At 41.4% G+C, this 18776-nt stretch overlaps 1 long non-coding RNA gene across 1 annotated transcript; it reads right to left on the reverse strand.

The window, feature by feature from the left end:
• Positions 1 to 3030: 3030 nt before the first annotated feature.
• Positions 3031 to 17753, reverse strand: LOC139045262 (uncharacterized). The gene is made up of 5 exons (XR_011503293.1): positions 16925 to 17753; positions 15939 to 16011; positions 7153 to 7307; positions 6569 to 6854; positions 3031 to 5254 (listed from the first exon to the last, which is right to left on the reverse strand). It is a non-coding gene; the product is annotated as an uncharacterized lncRNA (long non-coding RNA).
• Positions 17754 to 18776: the final 1023 nt, after the last annotated feature.

Below are 18776 nucleotides of genomic sequence, written 5' to 3' on the forward strand. Positions count from 1 at the left end.
TGTGAGACCCTTGGCAGAGCAGAGAAAGAACCAGGGATGAAAAGAGATGGTTAGGGGCTAAAGAACACAGACATGAAAGCTGGGCACTATGAAGCTGGTTCCTTCCCACAAGGAAAGTGGAGAATTCTAATTCTAACCTGGCCTTCAAGATTATAACGAAGGTATATTTGTCCAGGTAGGAAGAAAGAACATATTTTAATCAATAATATATTAATTCCTTTTTTGTAAACACTTAGATGATATGTGGGCCTCAATTTGCACTCTTTCCTGAGGCCCCACAAAAGTTAAGAGTGGGCTTGCTAATACCCGCGATAATTGGTCATAAATATCCTGGTCATGGTAAGAAATATTTTCTATTGTAAATTAGTATATTGGCCTTCTTATTTATAAATAACTCTGTAGTAGGTTTCGTGGTTATAAACCACTTCCTTAACATACAACCAATGGCATTCCTTAGTCCTATGTCCTTGAGCATTAGATCCAAACGACGGGGACCATATGAAGACAATGGCACCCATATGCTCTGCATAAGTGCTAGCCGGCACCTTGGATGACTTTGATATCTGGTCTCTAAGAAGTGGAAGAAAGAAGAGCAGAAAAGAGGGATGAACTAAAGGAGAGCTGAAGCCAGATATAAAGAACTCTTCTTTTTAATACATAGAAAAGAAAAATGCCAGCCATTACTCAGCCTCATTCTAAAGGTGTAGAATTAATAGCAAAAAAGCAAAAGTTCTGATGCATCAATTTGGAAAAAGCTGTTATCAAGTACTAAGTGTCCCTTAAGTAAAATTATGGGAAATTGGAATAGAAATTCAATATATTGCACAAATAGAAAATTATGTAGGAGGCATAAAAGGAACGGGTTGGAATCTACCTAAGCTCTAAAAATTAGGACTATTCTACTGAAACCGTTTCTTTACTACTTACCAGAGACCACTTAAAGTGACTAAAGCTGACAATGTATGTGGCCACTGTGGTGTTTTTAAGGCCAACCGCAGGTGGAAGTGCCCCAGGGCCTGAGGCAGGTAGTAACGGAGCTCAGTGACAACTCCCACCATCAGAGGCAGGTCATCTGCACTGTCCTCCTCTGAGGACTCTCCAAGCTGAGATTGTTTTTAATGGGAATTGTTTATTACAAAGGTAGACAATTTTAATACTTTCCAAAGCCAAAAGGAAGCGCTTAGAACTTGAAACATGTCAAAATAGTATGCTGGTCTCTGGCATACACAGCTTGAAAACACAATTTTTGCGCTTGGGCTAAAAATCACAAGGAATATTTTAGACCATGGCTCAGTTTCTTCTAAATAAATATTTGAGCACCAGCAGCTACAAACTGAAGGAATACCATCCATACTTGTCAACTCTGATTTTCAGAAAGACCCCAAATATTATCTACTCCACCCCGTACTGATTTCATCTGAAGGAGCAAGTATAGAATAGGAAAGAAAAATGTCACAAACAGGAAAAGGGAAAAAAGTATAGACAATATAGTAACACCACCAATATCTCACACTGGGCTATCACACTTCTGTACTTAAAGGATATTTACATAATTCTGTTATTTGTTTGTTACAACCAGCCCATGAGGCTGGTGTTACTACATTTATTTTACCGAAGGAAAAATCTGGGTCCAGGGTTAAATTCTTGTCCCAGATTCCACAGAATAGGTATGAAGATTGGGGTGGAATCCATGAAACAGTTTCTAGTCCTGTAGTCATAAGATTGATGATTATATTGATGCTGCTACTGATGATTATATTTAATATATTTTGATGGGTGTTAAGTGTTGAGTAGGATAGCATATAATCTTCAAATCAATGAGGTAGGAATAGTTACGGTCTCGATTTCATAGGCCAGGGGATAGAGGCTAAGTAACTTGGCTGAGCCACCAAAGTAACAAAGAGTCAAGAAACCAGAACTGGCCAGTTGTGCCTACCTCTGCTCTTACAGCCCCATGTTCAGCGCAGACAGGTAAAAGTCGCCTGCCCATCTTTGGTTTTCAAACATTCTGAAGGAACAAGTCATGGTTATCTTTTTCTATTCTTCACTTTAGTATTCTTTCCTGCTCCCCTTCCTTCATTCCACACAAGTCAACCTCAAATCCTTTGAAAAGAAAAAGTAGCTTTCTTTGCGCACTTGGGCCAAACACCAACCTCTTCCCATCCCCAACCATCTTTCCATTGGCCTACATTTCCCTCCAATATATTTTTGTTATATCCTAAGCAATTAAATATTGGATCTTTTTTAAAGCGCATTTTCCTATTCCATGTTACAGAGACTCTGTGAGATGCTGGTGTAAGACTGAGTCTGCTAGTTACCTACCAATATCTAGTCTCTCCTTCCTCCATACAAACAGAATGCCAGCTTTGCGCCCAGCTGTAAGTTATATTTCCAAGCATTCTTAAGGTAGGGGTGGTCATCAGGCACAGTGATGGCTAATGAAATGTAAGCACAGGGTGACTGGCGATATCTGGGACAGTTCACTTTCCTGATGAGGACACCACCCTTTCTCCCTGTGTCTTTCTTCTTCCTCCACTTGTAATGCTCAGGGAAGGGTAGAGATCACTCATCTGGGATCCATAAGGTGACCATGTGGATAGAAGACATACTCCAAAAATGAGTGAGCAGAAAGAGAGAGAGCATCCAGACTCTGATGTTACCAAGAGCCACCTAACAGTCCTGGATGGCTGATCCCTGGTCTGTTTTCTATGAGAAAAAAGTAAACCTTTGTTTGGATATTAACTATGACCTGTTTTATGCACTGAAAACAATCTTACCTGACACAATGCGTCAATGCTGAGATAATAGTATAACCACATTAGTACAACAAGAACAAATCTGATAGTAACAAAATCAAGGGCAATTGTATCAGAAAAACACACACTGTGGTTTCAGGGGTGTGAGTTTATACTCCAAAAATAAGAACTCAAAGCTGATTCCTATGGGCTTGTGGAAAAATGAGACATTTATTGACAAGAGGTATAATCAATAAAGAAAACAAAGAGACACTAAGTGAAAACACAAGTGAGAAAAATGATGTAAAATGTACAATAAACATGTTTATTTTACTCATGTATTTTTTCTATGTTTAACCCTATATAGTACTAGAAAATATCAATAACCTAAATTCTCTGGGTAGAACTCTACTTAAAGACAAAATTATGAATTTTGGAAGTGCTTTCACTGGTGCCTCTAATTTTTTGCTACTCTGCTACTGATTTCTAATGTTCTCAGCTCCCTCTAAAATCTCATGACTTCTGATGTGTTGCCTTATATGTGTGTCCTGTGGCTCAGTGAAAGACAAGACCCAAAAGTCTTTGCCCTTCAGGACACTGCATTTTGCTAGAAGGACATGGATGTGCTCAAGTACCCTAATATGTTAATTAGAAAATATGCGACCCCCACTTATATAAAATATCCATGAACACTTAACACAAGTTTCTAGTAGGCTTTAAGGCACAACTAATCATGGGAGTTTCAGGCACCACGGCACCCCGATGAGCCTTCCAGCTCCCCTGAAATGACCCTTTGTAGGGAGCTGCCTATTTGTGTTTGTGGAGCAAGTCCTGTCCCCATGGGAGGAAGCCATCACATAGGTGATGGTTTGACAAAATGGCAGTCATCTCTGACCCCTGGCCCATGGACAGCCTCCTTCAGGATACCCCAAAGGTGACCTTTCCTGAACTTTTCCTACTAATCTCTGCATGGTTCTCTGGTGGGCACTGCAGAACTCTAAAATTATCTTCCTTTGGCTTTTTAGCATCTGGTCCCAAGCTTTGAAACCCAGTAGTTTCTTTTATTCAGTGCATCATTTTCCTTCACTAACTTTTGCATCGTGTTATTACACTTGTTTGTTGAGTCCCTTAGGATATATGGATTTAAATGGCTATTAAAGGAAATTTCATTTCTATTTAATTGAAAATTATTGGTCAGACAAGTGTCCTATGTAATTGTTCACATGGGATGTTAAAAAAAAAAATCCATACTATATTTTCCCCAACCTAAGCAGATCTGTATGATTTTCTTCAACTTTGATATGCACTTCTTTTCCAAACAAGCTGACCTCGCCAGCCTAGTTTAAAGCTCCAACTGGGAAAAGGGTTTTTGCCCTTGAGATTCTTTTGTGACTCCAGCCTTTATTTTTTCAACTGACTTAGTGGATGAAACGTCTGAACATTCATTTAAAGTCTCTGTGATGCATGATGCTTAAAAATCAAATAAGTCTAATTCCACATGGTTCTTCTTAATGACTTTTTATAACTGCAGCTATTTCATCCTTTGTTCCCACTTGTTCCTCACGTTAGAGAACGAAATTCAGCACTTGCTAAAATACAGTACCCGACAAACAATTACACTTAATGTGTATTTGCTCTTTTTCTGTCTCATATTGTATTGAAGTTATGGATTCAGACAGAATCTCTTTGTAAATGTGGACAGCAGCCTGCACTCGGTCTTTTCATTCTGTCATATTCCTTTGTTGATATCTCTGTTTTAAGATGAGTTTGCCCCATGCATCACCAATTGTCTTTTGTTTTCACGCTGCGGGGAAGCCTGGGCTAATCCATATGTCACTATGAGACTGCAGGCCTCTCTGTTTGACAGGTAGCAGGCCTGACAGCCATCTATTGAAAATGCATTTTAGACAGCAATCTATTGAAAATGCATTTTAGACTATCATTTTTCCACTCTAATTTACTCTTAATAAAATGACTTTGAAGACAAGGGGTCTACTCTGTGTTGGTTTGCTTCTTTCAGATAATTGCATTTTGAGAAAGACGCATTGACAGTTTTCACAAATACAAAAATGATGAAATTCCCTTGGGAATAAAACAAGCTAGCTTCACAACAAATAGCATCTTTTAGCCTAAGTCATCCCAAAGCACTTTGGGAACTCTGGACGTTCAGATGACTCCCCAGGGTAAGGAAGCAGCCAGAAATGCTTCCAATGTCTAGAGCAAGACACAGCGACTCTGTGCAGTGGGAAGACACAGCACCCACCCCCCATGCACACGCATCTTTGCAAAACAAGAAATATTTATGTACTTTCTGTATATGTACATGCATGTTACAGTTGTTGGCAAAATTTTACAAAAGAGTATACCTACAAAATATTATAAAAGTGTATACGGGGGCCAGCCTGGTGGCGCAGCAGTTAAGTTCACATGTTCCACTTCCGCAGCCCAGGGTTCACCAGTTCGGATCCCAGGTGTGGACCTATGCACCGCTTGTCAAGCCATATGCTGTGGCGGGTGTCCTACATATAAAGTAGAGGAAGATGGACACAGACGTTAGCTCAGGGCCAGTCTTCCTTAAAAAAAGTGTATTTGCAAAACTAGTAGCATCAAATTATTTCCTAACATGACTTCACTTTTCAAATTCACTTCACGCTGTGCATTTACTCATAGATCATTTCTTCCCCCTCCAAAGAAGAATAAAAATAATAAAAATTAATATCTACTGTCCATTTATCCCTTTACTGTCACCTTGGCCAAGTCATTAATCACTTAATACCCAGATCTCCAAATATGAAAGAACAACTCTTCAAAGATTTTTCCATGTTAATGGTAATGGATGGTAATTAGTCTTTGGGTGGAGAACATGATGTAATCTACACAGAAATCAAAATATAACGATGGACACCTGAAATTTATATAATGTTATAAACCAATGTTGTCTCAATAAAAAATATAAATCAAAAAAGAAAAGATTTCCCTCACATAAAATTTTGACTAAATTTTGCCAAATGGACACTTGATCACTCAGTAAAAAGTGTGAACTTATAAAGTGTGTGGTATTTTTTAAGCTATTGAAATATTACTAAAAAAAATAAAACTTCAAAATTTTTCAACCTATATCATCCTCCACACAATTGTTAATATGTTGATTTAAGAAAAATATCTATTCTGCAGTTAGAACGTAATACCAAGAAGATACATTTTAGTTAATTTTATTAACTGTTTTAGTAATTTAAATGATCATCCATACTATTTTTGCTGTATTGATGATAATTAAATTTTAAAATTGAAGAAAAACGATAATTACATTTTAAAATTGGAGAAAATAGTTAATTTTACTCTTCTGTTTAGTTAGAATGTTGAATGTATAGATTTGTTTTCACTTGTCTTAAGAGGGAGTTACTGTATTTCTATTCTCGTCAACACGCAGTTCTGTAGCAAACAGCGAAAGGGACAGGGAGGCAAACCCTGCTGAAAATGACAGGATCCCCGGGAATATTCATGTCCCTCATTTCGTAAAGTCCATCATAGCCTTTTTTTTTTTTTTTTTTTGAGGGACATTGGCCCTCCGCTAACATCCGCTGCCAATCTTCCTCTTTTTGCTGAGGAGGATTGGCCCGAGCTAACATCTGTGCCCATCTTCTATTTTATATTTGGGACTCTGCCACAGCGTGGCTTGATGAGCAGTGCTAGGTCCGTGCCCAGGATCTGAACCGGCCAACCCCAGGCCCCTGAAGAAGAGCGCCCAAACTTAACCACTATGCCACGCGGTGGCCCCCATCATAGCATTTAGGCCAGATTCTAAAGAAGGAAAAATATAAAAAAATAGAGACCTTTTCCTGAGAAAGTTTGTTTCTTTCTCTCTATCTCTCTCCCTCCCTTTCTCTCTCTCCCGATAAAAATCCAACACCACACATTCTGGGAGGTGGGAGCGGGAGTTTTAATTTCTGTTGTGCTTGCCCCTGGGCCTGTGCTTGATCATCTCAGAGGAGCGGAAGGTTGCGGCTCTTTCTCCTGAAGGCGCGGTGACGGCTTAGTGCTTGGAATATAGTGTTTTGGTGCCATCTGGTGGAAACTTCGCAGGCTAGCAGCTTCACTTAAGGATCTAAGGAAATGTTTCTGAGGAAGGACAGAAGGCAGGGCCAGAGGAAGGAAGAAATTATTAATCTTTGCAAGTCATAAAGAATGTGGACGCGTCATGAGACAGGCTGGGACTTACTGGTGAGGAGGTGGCGGAGAGGCGACAGTCGATGGGGGCGGGGTGCTGGGGGGGCGGGGGACGGGGGCGGGGGGCGGGGGCAGTGATGCAGCCAGACTAGCGAGAGCTGAAGCAGGGCCCGAGCAGCCGGACAGCCCTCATCAGTGGCAGGAGGGGTCACACACTGTGGTCTGAGTCAAGGTCACAAGCCTAACGCACCTGAGCCAACTGATGGCGACTCTGGGCTGGTGCTGGGATCTGCAGGAGGCAGAGGTCCAATCTGAGGGGCCAAGGGCACATCCCGGGATGGCGCTGGGCAGCCGCCATTGACTGTCAGTCTGTGAAGACCACGTTTCCCCGAGGAAAAGAGGGAGCTGTGAGTGGGGAAATCAGAGGTAGGGAGTTGGCAGGAGCTCAGTTGAAAAGTCAAAGCTAAAACTCCATTACCAAAAGTCTTCGCAGTCTGAAAGGTGACAACTCAAAATACACAATTTTCTCTACCATCATCAACCCAGTCCTTAAAAACCCAACTATTCCTAGTTTTCCTTTGTCAATGATGCAAACCATTCAGTTTCCAAGTCAGAAACATAAAGTCTGCTTGATGCCACCCCAATTTCTCATCTCTCATATCCAGGCAATCCCAAAGTCCTGCTGATTTCACCCCCTACATAGCGGGTGAATCTGCCCGGCTCTTCATCACTGCCACGGCTGGTTCAAGCAGCTACTCTTTCCCCTGGTTGACTGAATAACCTCCCATCTCCTCCACCTCCTTCTGCTTCACTCATTTCTAATCTGCTCTCCATAGTGCAGCCACGGCTGTATTTTCAATATTTTAAAATATATCTGATCAAGTGCTACCACCCCTGCTTAAGTTGCTCCTGTCAGAACCCCTTGCCTTTAAGATAAAGATCAGGTTCTAACATACTCTGCAAGACTCTGAGTGACCAGGCCCCTACCTTTTCGCTGTTAGTCTGGACCCTGCCTTCTCTGGTGTGCTCAGCTCTAACTGTTCAGGCTTCCTTTACAGCCCATTCTTCTTCCTACCACAGGACCTTTGCATATGTGGCTCCTGCTGTCTGGCACTCCTCTCTTCCCCCTTCATCTAGTTAACTCTTATTCATCTCTCAGAACTTAGTTCTAGGTCACTGATTTGCCACTGGCCTTTTTAAATCATAGCCCCTCATCTCAAGTTCTAACAGTTCCAAATTCCTCCCATTTGGGCAAAAGTCACACTCGCAATTTCACTCTTAGAAATTACTTGACTATCCTTCTCCTCCACTAGAATATAATTCCCATGAGGGCAGAGACTGCATGTACTTTGGTTCACCATTGTATATCCTGGGACTATCACAGTCCCTGGACTAAGAGGTATTTGACAAAGGAAGAAAGAAAAGAGGGAGGAAACAAGGAATGAAGGAAATGGTAGGAAATTATCAAAATGATTACTACGGTAAAAACTAGAAGTTTTTCTAGGATTTCAATATACAATTCATATTTTTCTTAAGCAGACCATCCTGAGCCTTCTTTCTGATCCAGTGGATCTTGCGAACGCTCTCCTGTCACCCCTGAACGCTGAGGGCCCTGTGCAACATTGAGTCGGGCAGTGCTGCTCAGGTGAGACAGCCAGAGGCCCAGGCCCGGCTCCTGCTCGGCCGCTGGGAGCTCTCAGGCAGCTGCCTTCCCCTCTCTGAAGCTCAAGCTCCTCACGCACACACGGGGGGGTGGCGACAGCACCCGCCTCACGGGGTTGAGAAGGATAACCAGGTGGTGGAATGGAGTGCCCAGTGAGTCCTCACTGACGCCAGCTTCTCCCATCACCCATAACTGAACCCTGCTGTAGCACGCGTCACCCCTGCGTGCCAGCGCCAGACACGTTTCCTTTGCCTCTGTTCCACTCCTCCCCCTTCCCTGCTGCCCGGGCCCATCATGGCAAAACCCTCCTCGTCTTCAAAGGCCTAATTCAAGGCAACCTCCTCCAGGAAGCCTTCCATGCCCCCTTCACAAAATCCACAGATGTTTAGTTAACGTGTCCTGTGTTGGCCCATACACACTTTGTAAACCCATATAGGGCACTTACAACAGGTATATGGGACAAGTGCCAAGTTGTCAAATATTTATTTTTAAGAAACACTTGAAATCTATCTATAGTACAAGGTGCCTGATTTGGAACTAGATAAACATGTCTTTTTGTGCAATCCTCAAACCTGTTATTTCCAACTATAGCAACAATGATGACATTTATTTAACACTTGCCATGCGGCAGCACGGAGCTGTTTTAAAACCCACCCCCGGGGACAGTCTGGGGAAGTAATAGGACAGCATGCGATAGAGTCTGTACTGCGGGCCACCAGAAGGAAAAAGGAGAAGAAAACAGGAACCGAGGGCGGGAGTTGCTGGCTGGAGGACAACACGCTGCCTACATCTGTAGGAGATTCCCACGGGGCCCTGAAGGATGCACAAAATGACCCAGGAAAAGTCAACGTTAACCTCCTGCCAGGCCGAGCGGGCACAGTGCCATCTTACCACAGTACCAAAGGAGTGAGAGCTTTTGTTTCCCTCCAGAGGAGAAGATCTAACTTTAAATCAAATTTGGGGTTTCTATGTTATATGAGATGATACCATTTTCACAAGTGAAGTATGGTCTGCAGCCTTGAGTATCTGGAAAAACTTTTTTTTTTTTTTTTGGATGAGGAAGAGTGACCCTGAGCTAACATCTGTGCCCATCTTCCTCTACTTTGTATGTGGGACACCTCCACAGCATGGCTGGATGAGTGGTGTAGGTCCATGCCCAGGATCTGAACCAGCAAACCCAGGCCCCCAAAACGGAGCACACTAAACTTATCTACTACACCACCGGGCCAGCCCCCTGAAAAAACTTCTGAATATCTCAAGTGAAGAAGGAGATTCATCAGTCAGCCTGTGTTTTCAACTAGCAGCAGAAAAAGGACTTCCCAGCTGAATAAATTCTAAAAGCACAGTTGGAGATTAAAATAAAGATGCTTTCTGATTATTTCTCCTGAGTCCTGCTTGTTCAACATAGCAGATATACACATATTGTTTACTCTGATCTCATAGTACTGTGAGGTACCAGGATTATGAAGTGCCATTCCCATTTTAAAGATGAGAACACTGATGCCTTGAGAGTTTACATAAGTTTCCTCAAAGACACGCAGCAAATAAACTTGAGCTTCATGACTGGAGCTCAGGATTTGAGTCCAAGTTATGCTTAACTCCTCTGCTAAAGGTGCCCCAATGAAACATTATCTCATGCAAGCACACTAAACCTTTAAATGTATTTTTAATAAACATAGTTTCCTCTCTTCCCTTAAAATGGAATTCTATACCAATGCTCATTTTATTGGCTCACTGAAATTTTGGGAGGCTCCCCCAGAAATCCCAGAGCCCAAGGTCCCCTCCCTAGAGCACCAGGAAGCCAGGCATCTCCTCTCAGCCCACGGAGGGGCTGCCACCAGGCTGTGAGGAAAGATCGCTCCTTCTCCAGATCCCATAAAATTGTCTTCCTTTTTGAATCCAGAAAAATCCCACTTTTGGTCTTGGGGAACTTATCTCTCTGTTTAATTCTCTTCTCCTAAGTAGCCTGAGGCCAGAAGTTCTTTGCATTAAAAAGTAGGATTTCCAGTTTCCCTTTAAAAAATGAGAAGTCTTGGGGTGTGCACCACGGCTGAGGGATTAAAGTTCTGTGCCATCCTACTCTGACCGTCAGCCATGCTGTGGAGGCGTCCCACAAACGAAAAATAGAGGAAGATGGGCATGGATGTTAGCTCAGGGTCAGTCTTCCTCAAGTGAAAAAAGAGGAGGATTGGCAACAGATGTTAGCTCAGGGGGAATCTTCCTCAACACACAAAAAATTTAAACAATAGGAAGTCTTGGTCCTCCCTGGGCTCACGTCCCACAGAAAAAAAGCTGGAATAGTGCAGCAGCGACCTCCTTTGCCCAAATCACATGCCCTCCAGCTCACCACAGACCCATCCAACTCACTCTCCCCATCGCTTTATCTGCCAGACCTGCCTCAGTGTAGGATTTGTTAACCTTGGTTTAAGTTTTTGGAAGCAAAAGTCAGGAAGGTTTGCTGTGACTTCTTCTACGGAAAGTGTCATAATCCTCCTCAGTAGGATGAAGCAGAACAAGCTACCTGCCTTTCTGGATGACAGGGGAACAAATTCAGGGAAAGAAGGGCAAAAACCAAAATTTGATCCATCTGCTAACTCTCCCTAGTAAAAAAATTTACTTCCCTTCTTGTACACCTGAGTTGGTTGTCTGAAATGCACACCTGTTCCCACTGAAACGTAACAGCTGTATTCAACATTCTGCGCTATATTAGGTAAGCCTTCAATAAATATTTAGTGAATTAAGCCGTTCTGCTGTTCCAAATTTGAATAGTACAAAAATATTTAAGATCAGCGTCCGTGACTAGACACAGACAAGAGTTTGTTCTAGAAATGTTAATCGTAGCTAGGCTCACATGCACTAACAATTTTGCCAACTCCCATCCTTTGGAATTGCAAAGTATACAAGTGAGAAAGACGCATTTGATTGATGGCTAAATAATTAGTTTGCCAGGCCCTAGAACATTATTAGAAAGGGAGTCTTTAGAAAGCTGTCACTTTATCCCAGATGTGCCATCTATACAAATCAAATCCACACAAAGTAACAAAGGATTCCAAAGAGTTACCTGGATAAATTCGGTAACCTGGCATTTCCTCTGGGTAACAATGCTCCTGACTTGTCATTAGAAGAAGGGTTTATGCTCTTTGACTAAATTTTCAAAGTAATTCCATGTATGTATATCTGACCCAAGAAAGAGAAAATGATAGCAAGGAAGTGCTGGAAACAATGAGAGCTCTATCATAGGAAAATGTTTGAAATGATTCATTGCCCTCATGGCTAATTATAGGCTGCTTCTCCAAGAGTTCTCTCTGATGTTGGCTTTTGCTAACAGTCTAGTCCAGCCGAGCAACATCCTGCCAGCTTTCCAAACCACCCTCCTTCTTCCATTTTTACTTTTTCCACAGGACGAAATACTTCAAAGATTGAATCATATGAGGCCTATGCGAACAAATGTTGGACCCATTATATTTTCAGATCTCATTTGCTGTTTAGAAGCTCAGATCCTTTCTCGTAGACATTATACTGGCTTATCAGCTGGGCTCGGCAGACACATGGTAGATAATAACTGGCATTCATTGATCATCTATCGAGTGCTAAACATTTTGTATGTGTTTTAAATATTATTTCATTAATTCTCACAACAACTTGTGAGCTAATCTGTGCCAATCTTCCTCTATTTTATGTGGGATGCTGTCAAAGCATGGCTTGATGAACGGTGCTAGGTCCACGCCCGGGATCCCAGTCTGGGAACCCCAGGCCACTGAAGCAGAGCACACGAACTTAACCACTACGCCGCAGGGCCAGCCCCAACAACTTGTATTTTATAAAGGTGGGATCAAAGCTCGAGAAGGTGAAGTGACTTATTCCAAGTCACATGGTAATTGAACTATGAGTTAAAAGCATCTCATCTACCTTCAACTCATGGTCCAGTTCACAAAGTAGCCCTAAACCCAAGGCCTGCTGGTGCTTGTCGCACTCTCTAAGGAGGCCCAGAGAAGAGTCACGACTTTAAGACTTCTGATTAAGGAGTAGAAGCTGCTTTGTTCTTGTACTTGCTTGAGGGAGTAAATCAAGTCTGAAATACAAGATCCAGAGGATTCATCACCAAAAAGCTTTGACTCAGGGAAGGCCACCCTGTCATCTGCCAACATCCGCCTCAAACTGCACCCTTGGCTGTGGCTGTGTTGTTAGGGGATGGAAGTGCACATGAAGTGCTTTCATCTATTCATTTTAAAGGACTTAATTAGCGTCGCCTAAGTACACCCTGTAGCATACATGATCTATCTGTCATTTTATCTCAGAAACGAGAATTGCTGAGATCTTCCTGGGAAACATAAAGAAGGAAAGCAAAATGAAATCTACGTTTTCCTATCAAATTTGCAACTAACCCTTGCAAAATGTCTCACTCAGAAAAGAGACATTTAGAATCATGTTTGTAGAGGGACATTTTAAGCCTGGGAAAGGGAGGAAAAGGCGTCTCAGTTCCGATTCAAAGGCAGGTTTCTGCGTATTCCAAGTTTGAGCCCTGGTCCCTGGAGACGCCTGGTAGGTAGGCTGTTCTTTCACATGCAAATCTATATTAGGCCACAGAATTTCAGGAAGTGAGGTTATTGAAGGGAGAATGAGGCTGGGGGAATACGGGAAACTTTGTGTGGGCCAGATAAACAGTTGTTTCTCCCTAGACTAGAAAAAAGTAAAAGAAAAGAATTTCTCGAAATGGGCATCTCTAACCACTTGTAGCAGGTCATCTGGGAGTGCTTACTAAAAATACACCTGCCTGAGCCCCATCCTCAAGGTGATGCGTCCAAATCTCTGGGGGAGGCGCCCATGAAACTGGATTCTTAACTAGAACTTCCTAAGTGACTCTGATGCACACTATATTCTCAGAATCTCTGGAACAGAGAATATTTAGAATGTTTACTGACTAGAATGGCTTGTCTCAAACCATATTTTGATAGATGTAAAATTTAGCGTTAGTGATAACTTTTATGCGAAAGTCAATTTATAAAATACAAATGTAAGAAAAATACTGAACATTTATTTGTCGTTATTACATGTCAAGTGCCCCTCAAGGAATGGTGTGCCACACAAGAAAACACAAAGAAAGCTCATGAGCAAGACTGTGTATAGGTGGATGCGACAAGTCAGGTGTGCCTATCTTTGGTTAGGCACCATTTGCTAACTAACTGATGCATACCGTCCATCTACGTTTGGTTATGCATTTGAACCAGACCCAATTCTAGCTCCTTAGCCAACACTTCTTGACCATCCAAGGCCAAAATAATAGTCAATATTTACAGAGCAATTCTCATATAGCAAACACCATGCTGTCCGCATGACTTCATGTAGTCTCCACAACAACCCTCAGAGAGATTTTATTATTAGCCCCACTTTACAGATAAAGAAGCCAGGAATTAGAGAAGTTAAACAAATTGTTCATCATCACACAGCGTAAGGAATTATACAGCCAGGACTCAAATCCAGTTCTGCAGATTCCAGACTAAAGATGAACTTTCTCCTAAAAATAATCTCTCCCTCCACTATGCTCCATTTGCCACTCTAAGCTTTGTATCACTGCTGAAGTTCCACCATCCAGAGTTCTTTTCTGGAGGGAGACGGATTGCTAATCAAAGCATCAGGATTCTCCCTTTACACTAAAACACTGATAGGCAGGGGATGAGAGCTGTCAGTCCTTCAAACATCACTGTGCATGGGTCATCAGTGGGTCCTGTACACAGAGGGTGGAGGTGTGTTTGGGGAGCACTGCCATGGTCCAACGGATGGGACTGGGAGGATGGCAGAGTAAAACCCTCCTACTCTTGAGGGAAGTCTGCAGGTGCTGAGTGCTTGGGGTCCAGAGAAATGGGGCTTAATCTGTAAATGCCCCCACTGTGATTTGCCTAGAGTTGGTCTTGGCTGTATTAAAGTCATGTTCTACTTCCAAACACATGTTTAAGTGACTTGGGTTTGAGGCCTAGCTCTGTCGTATTCCAGGTGGGTGAAGTTGGCCAAATCTGTCTTTGTTAGAACTTTGGCTCAGTAGTCATGCTTCTTAAGGTCTGGGGCCATTGTCAACAGTCTTAGGAGAGCACATGGCCCATAGTGTATAAAACACCGTGGGGGTAGGCTGGCCCTACCTTAAGCCTGACTCATAAAAGGAAAGTTTGACTAAGATTTTATCGATGAGCACCCACCCACCCACTCTTTCAATGTTATCTCTTATGGCTGCCTCATCTTATCTCTCCTGTGTCTCTGCTAGTTTCTGTATCCTACATCCCAAAATGAGCACCAGTAAGTAGATGTTTCTGATATTTGCCTTTTCATAACCTTATCTTTCTAACCTCCACACTATATGATCTTACCAAAAGCAGAATTTTTAAAAAACACAAACAAATATAGCCTACAACCAATCACAGATCTTTTCAAGTTACTTAGTCTTCATATAATATATAGGAAACTTTGCTCCCTACAAGGGCTATAAAATGATATAGGTAAAGAAAATATAGAACGTGGTATTATTATTCTAAAGAATTAGCAGACAACATAGAAAAGCTGAGGTTTTAGAGTCAGGTGGCCTGGGTGGAACCCTGTTTAACCGTTTACTAGATGCATGATCTTGGGTAAATTAACATCTCTAAGGCTCAGTTTCCATGTCTGTATTATGTACCCACCACTTAGGGTATTGTGATGATTAAATATGATAATGTAGAATAAATATTTTTTTACAAAGCCTACCATAAAGTGAGAACTCAATAGATGGTGGCTAATATTATTAAGAAAAATGTCGGAGTTAAATATCTTTATCTACTTACCAAGAATTATGGAATACTCATAAGAGTCTCATTTCTCTACGTCTTCTTATGAGACCTTCAGTAATAAAATGATTCATTTCAAAAAAATGAGAGAATAGGAAGAAAATTATCCTAGCAAACTCACCTAATCTTTCTTCACTTCCTCATCCATAAAAAGAAGTAAGAACACCTGTCAGTGTTGTGTAGATAAACTTAGTTCGTCTACGTAAAAATACTTCATAAATTATATGATGCAGTATAAGTTTAAGATATTTTTATTTCTTATTTGGGATAGAGGTGATTGAAAAAATAAGAAGTAGTTTTAAATATGGGAAGAAAGATCACTCAATAACACCCCATCAAAAAATGGCATTTTCTGTCTAATTTTATCCGTATTACTTGTGGTCAACCTACACCACTTTTTTTTAACTTATCAATGGCAATGATAAATTATGAGATTAAAAATATATTAACAACTTGGAAAGAAGAAACCATCACCCTCACAGGGTCTCATTTCTTCTATAATGTAGTTCCCCAGCTAAGTGTGATGAAAAGAAAATCACCTAAATTTCTAAAGGGACTTACCTGCCAGCGCCTGTCTTTAGCATCTGGAACAGACCCTCGACCAACATCCTTCCTCCACGAGAGACAGTGGCGCCTGTGGTATATTCTAGAATTAGTATTTAAAAATAACATGGACTTTTGCTTAGCTTTTTATATTGGATGGAAACATTTTCATCTAAGAGGTATTTTACCAGCACCAATTTGAAATTTTATTTATTTAATTATGCTTCACATATATAGTGAAATATGGCAAAGTGAGCATTTCTATAGAAGAATGAATTTTTATCTTACATTCTTACAAAAAGAAAAAATTATTCCCAAGCCTTCTTCCAGAAAGGCTATTTGGGGTCCGTGTGTAAACCCAGATGATTTCCCTTCGTAGGTTGTGGGTGGGACCCGCTCTGCCAGGCTGATGAGATTATTATAGCCTGTACTTCAGACTTGAATGTTTATGTATCACAGTTTATTTATTGAAGTGGGTGCACTATTTTCAAACTCTCACTCTCTCTTTATAGAGGGAACAATTTTCCTGGGAGAGAAAGAATATTATTAGCATGAAAATTAAAAGGTGTGGTGATTTAAAAATAGCACAGTGATGAAAAGAAGGAGTTCTAGGGTCCTACTGCTTGGGTCTCAATCAGGCTGTGCGTGCCGGAGCTGTGTGACTTCAGGCAAGTTTCCTAACTACGCTGTGTCTCAACACTCTTATCTTTACACTCTTGTTGCACATGCACACAAACCCTTGTGGGATGTTGCTAGGTTAATCTGATTAAAGATGAGGAACTTCAAAAGCAATAACGAGACCCAGTAGAAGAATTTATATATGAGCATGAGCTCTTTGTACAACCAATTTGACATGACATATTTGCTTTCTAGTAAGAAGACAATAGCCTGTTTAACTTTGCTCAATGTAGGCTTTTCAGTTAGTCTCTAATTTTAGTCCTAGAATAATTTCTTTCAGGAGTGAAACTAAAGTTATTACCCTGGGGCAGCATGTTTTAACGTACCTGTGTGTTTCTATGCACAGTGGTTATTGCCACATGTGAGCTAAAGTTCTTTGCTTCCTGTTGATTTCAGGAACATCCAGACTCGATGAAAAGTAAGCATCTATATACCGTCTTCTGTGTGCCCCGTGCCGCCCGGGGATGATGTTTTACATCTTACAGGTAATCCTTCCTTCGAGGTGGTGACAGCCTCGTCCAGGTGTGGGTAGACTCCCAGCCATGGGCCGAAGCCAGCTCACTGCCTGCGACCTAAGAATGGCTTTGATTAAATGGGTAGGAAAAAATCCAAAGAAAAAGAATATTTCGTGACACATGAAAATTATGTGGAATTAAAATTTCAATATCCATAGATAAAGTGTTACTAGAACACAGCCACGCTCATTCTTTTACATATTGTCTATGTCTTGGCTGTTTTCGTGCTACAACACACAGCTGAGTAGTTAGGACAGAAATCACATGGCCTGCAAAGCCTAAATATCTAGTGTTAGCCTTTTAAGACAATGTTGCTGACCCCCCTAGCCTAAAACTGTCCCAGAAAGAAAGCAAGACTGGCACTCTAACAAGATCCTAGCCAAGGTTCTCCTAAGTGAGGATGAGCTGGTATTTATCTGATGACTGTGGAATAATCTTCTGCTACAAGACAAGAGACAAGTAAAAGAAGACCAGTTCTTTGCCAACTAAAACTCTCTACTTGACAATTCTTCTTCCTAAGAATTTTTCCAAACTGTCTTATAATGATAGTTTGATCTTAATTATACTAAGTGGGGACTTATTTTGGTTATTCCATTACAATATTACACAGACAGCAAGTCAGAAATTCAGGCAATTGAGACCAAACCCCAAACCCACCCCATATCCCAGGCAGTTGATGACATGCTAAATGTCTGCCAGCTTAGCCCTCTTCTGGGAAAGCGGCATAGAGAATTCCTCCCCCAAGAGGAGTTGCTATGCTGGGTACCATTAACATTCATCAACGTACCGCCTACTCTGTTCCAGGCATTGCCCTCCGTGCTGAGGATACAGGGACGATCAGGAAAGCAATGTCCCTGCCACCATGGAACTTAAAATGCGATGGAAGTGACAAGTGATAAACAAATGAATAAATAAGGAAATGCTGAAAAATGCTAAGAACCCAAGGTAAAAAATACCGTGAGATTCCACTTGTCTGAGATACTAAAAGTAGCCAAATTCATAGAGACAGAAAGAGAATGGTGGTTGCCAGGACTGGGGGGAGCGGGGCTGGGAAGTTAATGTTTAGTGGACACAGAGGTTCGGTTCGCAAGGTGAAACGAGTCTGGAGATACGTGGTTGTGATGGTCTGACAACAACGTGAAAGTACTGGATACCACCGAACTGTGCACTTAAAAACGGCTAAGGTTATAAATTTTATGTGATTTCTATTTTACCACAATAAAAAAAAAGTCAAGAAAAGAAAGACTAGAGATAAAGAGATGGTCCTAAAATCTTCAGTAAAGAGGAGAGAAAAAAATACAGTCATGCACAAAAAAGGGGAAAAAAAAAAAACAATTTCTCATCAGGAACATTGGATCCAAGAAAACAACGAAGAAAAATATATTCAAAATTCTATGCTGAGACAATTTTCAACTTAGACGTCTATACTCAGGCAAATTATTAACTAACTGTGAAGATGGAATAAAGTCATTTTCAGACAAATACACAGACACACACACGCACACAGTATTGAGATGGTGACCGGCTAAGTGGCTGCAGTTTCTGTTAACGCATTTTCAGTTTCTAAAAATGTTTTGAATAGGTAATTCATTCACATGGTTCAAAAATCAGAATATATAGAAAGATATATGGTAAGGCTCCCCCTCCGATGCTCACCTCCATA

Source organism: Equus asinus, chromosome 5 (assembly GCF_041296235.1).
Source record: "Equus asinus isolate D_3611 breed Donkey chromosome 5, EquAss-T2T_v2, whole genome shotgun sequence".
Classification (NCBI taxonomy): domain Eukaryota; kingdom Metazoa; phylum Chordata; class Mammalia; order Perissodactyla; family Equidae; genus Equus; species Equus asinus.